Source organism: Miniopterus natalensis, chromosome 16, assembly GCF_054644295.1.
Source record: "Miniopterus natalensis isolate mMinNat1 chromosome 16, mMinNat1.hap1, whole genome shotgun sequence".
Classification (NCBI taxonomy): domain Eukaryota; kingdom Metazoa; phylum Chordata; class Mammalia; order Chiroptera; family Miniopteridae; genus Miniopterus; species Miniopterus natalensis.
Window position 1 is genome coordinate 7,902,750 of NC_142096.1, and position 7,049 is coordinate 7,909,798.

The window sequence follows — 7,049 nt, forward strand, 5'->3', positions numbered from 1 at the left end:
GGACAGGGGTGCGGGGAGCGAGCGCCCTTCCTGGGTCGCCTGGCACCCGACGGGGAGGGGCGCCCCTTGCAGGATGCCACGGGAGAGGAGAGGGTTAGAATGCATCGGTCTGATTGACAAACATCTTAAAAGTCCCCAAATTATCTTCAAGGCCGAAATGGATGACCAGGTCCGGGATGTGGCCGCGGCCCGTTCTCCCCACCCCCTCCCCGCACAGGCCGCGCTGGGGCCAAGCGGTCAGTGCGTTACAGCCACTTTGTCACCCAGCTCTCCGAGCGCCCCGGAGGGAAGCAGCACCCCCATTTTACAGGCGGGTTGGCCGGAGTTTAGGGGGTGGTTTAACCTGGAGCGGCTGGTGACAGTGTGGTCTGGGGAGGAAGGCGGGAGCCAGCGCAGGGAAGGGTCCAGGGTCTGGTGGGAGCCCAGGGACCCTGGGGGGGGGGGGGGGGGGTCGCCGGCAACACTCGGCGCGGCCGGCAGAGGGCGCGGTCCGTCGAGGGGCGCGGCGGGCGCAGGTGAAGCCGCAGCTGGATCCCGCAGCTGGTGCGTCCCAGGGCGGCTTCGTGTCAACAGGGCAGATGGTGCGTCCCAGGGCGGCTTCGTGTCAACAGGGCAGCCGTCTGGGGAGGTCTGGGGCCAGGAGGGCGGGAATTCAAATGCCGCTTCCAGCACGTGCGTGGGGGCGCGGAGAGAAACTGGCTTTTGGAGATGGAAGGTGGAGGGAGAGCAGCATCCTCTTTGCAGCTTTTAAATTCCCTCCCCCCCAACCCGAAGGCATAGGCGAGAGCGGAGAAAATTGCTGGGAGGGAGCCGGGGGGCCCGCCCTCCTCTTACCTCTCTGCAAACCCTGGGGCCAGCCCAGGCCTCTGCAACCTCCTCTGACCCCCCCCCCCCCGCCCCTGAAGATGCCTCTCTCCTCCCAGCTCCCATGCACCCTATTCTTTCCCTTCCATTCAGCTCACACCACCTCCCTACTTTGTTCCAAGCAGAGGAAAATGACCATGACACCGTCCCACCCCCTGGGCGCCCTGGAGGGGAGACAGGCATCCTCAGCACTCTGGGGGCATCTCTGCTCGCTGCCTCGGAGCGTTTATCACCCCTCGGCATGAGTGTACACTTCCCTGTCGATTGCATGTGTGTGTTTATTACGTGTCTGTGTGTGTGCACGTACAGGTATGCGCTGGTTTTCTCCTTGGACTCTAAGTACCTGGAGCGTAGAGCTGTGTCTTGGGCTATGATCATTCCCAGGGCGTAGGGTATAAGGTCCATGTATATTGGCTCCTTTTGAAACGGAAAGGAAATGAATTGGAGGTGGTAGAGCCCTGGGTCAGAGCATCTCCTAGAAGCAAAAGAGGGGATTGTTCATGTTTGTCACAACTGAGCATCCCAGTTGATTTCACTTGCACTTTTTTTTTGGCTTGAACAAAACAGAATCAGCTAGAACAGAACAGGATCCTGCTGCTGACCTCAGGACTGCCTGGTAGGCTGATCATTTCCTGGCATTGCTTTTCAAGGCAGCTAAGGAGGCCCCTAAAAGGCAACGAGGGATCCTCAGAAAGGGGGAAAAACTGAGCTGGATCCCTGTCTCATACCACGCATAGAAATAAATTCCAGGCAGATTAAAGATTGAGATGTAAGAAGGAAACATAGATATTCAAAGTATCTCTTTGTAATCTCGCTATAAAAAAGGTCTTCCTGAACAAGACAAAATAAAAAACAAAAACTCAGAAGTCTTAAAGAAAAAGATTGATGGAGTTGAGCTTATAAAATTAAAAACTTCTTTAATAAAGAAAGAAAAAGTATTTTTTTAAAAAACACCAAGTAGGTGAATATTATCCATACTAAATAGAGATCAATAAGAAAGGTAGAACATTTTTAAGGTAATATAAAAGGAAAAAAAAGATTTAAAAAAATGGCATAAAAAGAAAATTTATAGAAGAATCCAAATGGCCAGAGAGGGACACCTTTCATCTTGTCTCCTCGGGTAAGCCTGTGTTTTTATTGCTATTAGTCTGTTTCCGGCTCCATCATAGCAAAATACATGCCATTATGTGATTTCATAAGATAAAGCACCGTCTCTGATTTACATCTTTTAGAAAGAAGTAAAGAATTTTATCTTTGGGCGACATTTTACCTCTTTGCAGCCATCTAGACTCCGGGTTTCCTCATTATGACCTAGAAACAAGAAGAAGCCTTCCCCAAGGCCTCAGCTTTGAGAAGCCACCCATGGAAGATCAAAGCCACGGATCATGGTCACCAAGGCTGCCTCCTACTCACTGCCAACAGTGGACCCTCTGTGATTGTCACAGGGATCCGTGCTCTCAGCAGTGATAAGCTAAATGTTCCTCGGTGGCTTAAAGTCAACAAAGGATTTATTTCAGTACCAGTGATGTTTCAGACGTTCCTGGTTGAAGGCAAGCTGACTTCAGATCACATGCGTCCTCTGCACATAAAGAGATGATGCCTCCGTATCCCCAGGCATCAGAGGCCTAAACACACCCACTTGTCCGGTTGGTAGCTTCTTCCCATCTGGCGCCCTTTCGGGGGTAGGCACCCACGTCCATAGCCCATGCTTCCTTGGGGCTGGGCACACAGACCCAAGGAGCAAGTAGGAGGAACGCATTTATATATATTAGAAGGGGTGTTAGGAGAGCTGGGAAGAGAAATTCTAAGGATCAATGGTAGCCGATAATTAGCTGGAAGGTAAGGGTGCGACCTTTGCTAAGTGTGGCTGGAAAGAAAACTGAGAATTGGGGCAGGAGTGCCTGGGGATGTTGCTGTCCTGTGCTGAGGTTGCCCACCTCACCTTTCGTTAACTCCCTGTCAGGGCTCAAGGGCCAGCACTGTCCACAGCACAGAGAAGCTGCCCTGCCTGCCCCCGGCCTTTCTCTTCCCTCCCTTGTGTGGAAACCGTGGCACCCGAATTTACTGCTGGCATATTTGGGATTCTTAATGAGAGTTTTCTCTTCTTATTTACCTTAACAAGGTGCTAAAACATGCATCTCCTACAGTATTTATTGGGGGCTGGACTGTGTACTCCCAAAATTCATATGTTGAAGTCCTAACCCGCATTTCAGAACGTGACTGTATTTGGTGATAGGGCCTTTAGAGAGGTGATTAAGTTAAAATGAGGCCGGGCTAGCTGTAATCCAATATGACTGGTGTCCTCATAAAATAAGGAAATTTGGTCTCACAGAGAGACATCGGGGATGTGCACACACAGAGGGAAATCTTGTGAGGACACAGTGAGGAGGTGGCCATCTGCAAACCAAAAACGGAGGCCTCGGAAGAAACCAAACCAGCTGACACTTTGATCTTGGACTGCTTGCCTCCAGAACTGTGGAAAAAAAAAGTTGTTTGAGTCACTGAGTGGTGACGTTTTGTTCTGCAGCCGGAGCAGATCAAAGCTGCTCCCCACTGCCTGTGGCAATGCTCCTGGGCACTGTCCCCAGGCCTCGCTCCCTCTTCCCCACGTGGGCTCCTCCTTGACTGACGTCTCGTCTCTGAAAGTCAGTGTGTGAAGTCCACGTAGCCATCTTCTTGGTGTAGGTCGGCTGGCATGGAAGCCCACAGAGGGTTTGTTATGCTCCCACCAGCTGACTAGTGTGGCCCCTGATTCCACCTGCGGCTGTGATGAGGGGCACTGGGAGCAGAGGGAGGGATTCCAGCAGCTGGTTCGAGAATATTCCTGGGCACAGAGAATGGGAAAGAGGGTCGTGTGCACATCAAGCACACATCGCCAAAGGAGAAGCTGGGCCGAGACTTGAAATTCTTTCTTTATTCCCGTAGGTCCAGCAGTGGAGAAAGGAGGCAGCCACCCTTTTAGACTCTTCTACCTCCACGTTATCACTTGGGCTTTGGGTGTCTCCTGGAAACAGCCTCCTTTCCTTGGTGGATATGCAGGTGTCCCCTACCCCAGGGGGCTTCCTTCCTCTTCTGGTCCTCGCCTTGTTTCCCGGCCTTTCCTACATGACAGGAGTTATCACTGTAGAGAGCCTCGATGTGGCGCATCTCACTCCTCTGGGCCCGTGGACTCGGCTGGTCCAGACTCACTTCAAGAGTTCTTGTGCTCTGGAGACAGAAGATGAACAATGTGCTGGGAATTGAAATGGAAGATGAGACTGCAGGTGACCAGGGGAAGGCTTTGGACTGGGCGGCCTCTGGAGCAGCCCTTGCGTGGGGAGTGATGACAGCTTCTGATCTGTGACACCATTAATGAGGCTGTGAACGCACCAGACACCCCAGAGTTCTGCCCTCTTGGCTCTAAGTTACAAAAATGTAAATACGTTTGCTTATCTATACCAGGCAGAGGATGTAACCTGACCTGGTTAGCAAATGAACAAAAGGCCTCCCAGATCCCGTTCCCTTTGTCTTTTTAGAGAGGACTTTTAGCCTTCAAAAGGCCTTGATAAGGAAATGGGATGCTGTGAAAGGCTGTCACCTAAGAAAACAAAAGCAGGAGATACATACTGAATCTACCTGGCACCTTCTTTAAGTCCCAGACACGCAGGGACATTGAAAAGGGACTTGGGATTCTAGAGCCAGACACTGTCGCTGAGGCCCTGGCACTAAGTCCAGGGGAGCCCTTTCAGGTGGGGCACATCTCCGCCAAGGGGCTGAGGCCAGGGGATGCAGCACCCCAGGTCTTGCCGGGGAGCCCTGTGGGGCCCTGTGGCAGCACTTTGGGGGCCAGATGCAGGGGAGGGGGCTGGGGTAATTTCGGAGCACAGGTGATGCCAGGAACAGTGGGAACCTCAAGACCACCCCTTACCCCCCAAATGGCAGGAGAGAACGTTTGGCTCTTTCATGTGCCCATGAAAGTTTGGTTCCTTCCAGGGCCAACACGCTGACCTTCAGCGCAGGAAGTGACTTCTAGGTCATGGCTGCTCCTGAGGGGCCTGTCAGGATTGAAATGAAGCAGCAGTTCTTCTAACATCCAGCCATAAATTGAAATTTTATTTTTTTAACCCAAGCAGAATAGCGAGATAAGTTGACATTTTGCATGCTTAAATTTAGAACAGATTACAGAAATTGAATGCCCACGTCATAAGCGGCTCCGTTTAAGCACAACACACGCCCGGACTCAGTTTCATGTGATTCGCATCTTGACACGGCTTCCTCCTTTGCCCAAATTTTAAAATCTTAAGGTGGCTACTGAACATCAGCCTAAGAATGAGGCTACCTGACCTCTGGTCCTGGCCTCACGCGGCTGAGCAAAGGTAGCCCTCTGGGCCTCAGTGGGCCCCTCTCTAAGAGCACAGTGGTGGCCCTGCTGGTTTGGCTCCGTGGTTAGAGCGTCGGCCCGCAGACTGAAGGGTCCCGGGTTCGATTCCGGTCAAGGGCACGTACCTTAGTTGCAGGCTCCATCCCAGGCCCTGGTCGGGGCTCATGTGGGAGGCAACCAATCGATGTGTCTCTCACATCAATGTTTCTCTTCCTCTCCCTTCCACTCTCTCTGAAAAGCAGTGGAAAAAATATCCACAGGTGAGGGTTTAAAAAAAAAGAGAGAGCACAGTGTTGTTCAATGCCTGGCTCTGCACCCAAAGGGCAGGATTCCAGGTGATCCCAGGTGGTGGTCAGGACACACCTCAGTCTTTGGGGTGATGTGAGTAGGGAGGTCTACGAGATTTCCATAGACTCCACGCCTGACAATGCTCATGAATAAAAGCTGCGGCTCACCGAGTACTTGCCGTGTGCGGGGTGGGGTTGGCAGCATGCTTTCTTTGCCTTAATTCTCCTAGCTCTCATTGCAGCCTTCTGAGGTATCACCATTTCCCCAGTGAGGACACTGAAGCTCAGAGAGGTTAAGTAACTTGCCCAAGCTCACAAAGCGCTCAGTGGGGAGCCAGGATACAAACCTAGGCACCTGAGCGCACCCCATTACTTGCTGCCTTTGTGTTTCGGCCTTGAGATCTCCCCACCATCACCGATGTGGGTCGCTGAGAATGGGACAGAACCAGTCATTGACCCAAAGGTGGTTCTTCATTAGTGCGGTTGTCTCTGGGCCTGTCCCAGAGCTGGGGAGAGAGGGACTTGGCCAGAGGCAGGAGATAGACTATCAAATGGTTGATTCATTTCAGAGAAAAAAAATCATTGCGTCATTTTCATGAGCAAGGTGCAGTGTTTTACAAAGTTTCCGTTTGAGAAAATTGCTGTAAATCTTAGAAAAATGAATCTAATAGAAGAAAGAAGGCAGGCAAAGGGAGCCCAATGATTTGAGTAAGAACATTCAAGCTTAGAGCATCATTTCCCTTTAAATACAACCTCTTACTCACCTTGGTGGAAAGTCCTGCTCCTGTAGGTTTGTCTCAGCTCTCACTCCAAAGGCTGGCTGCGTTTTCAGGCAGGACCGTCTGTGTCGGGATGAAGTTTCTTCCAAAACCCTGACTGATTCTCCAGGAGCGGTCCACATCAGACGCGTTAAAGAGTAACTTCCTTGCTGTTGCCTGTTGCTCCTTTCCCACCTAAAGAGGAGCCTGCCTGTTAGTCCCCAAGCAGGGCAGCGGGGAGGTGGGCACTGGGTGAACTCGCTCCCCTTTGTAGGACACAGCTACAGAGCCCAGAAGCTTGGCAGTTCAGCCAGGCCTGTTTGCTGGCTGTGCCTGGGAACAAATCGTTTAGCCCGAGGTGAAATGTTCAGCTAAAGCCAGTGCGTCTAGTCTTTCCAACACTTTCTTCATTTTCTCTACTCTAGAGTTAGAATGAATTCACCACCTCTCTTTGGGTTTTCTTGCAGATATTTGTTTGTGCTGATTGTATTAATGCACATGTCTATCAGTAGTTTCAATCCTTTTGTCACCTAATTTAAGTCCAACCGATAAATATGTGTAAGGCAGGTGCTGTGGAGATGAGGAAAGGGGAGAGGCTTGGCATCACAGAGAAATATGAGAGTCCCTGAACTCCAGAGGCTTGTGTTCAAATTAAATAACCATCTAGTGTTTAAATAGATCAATAACTAGATATATCAAGTGCAAGAGGGCCATCCCTGTTGTTAGAGCTGAACTATTAAGTAAGTCTGAACTAGAGAATATTGTTATTAATCATAATAG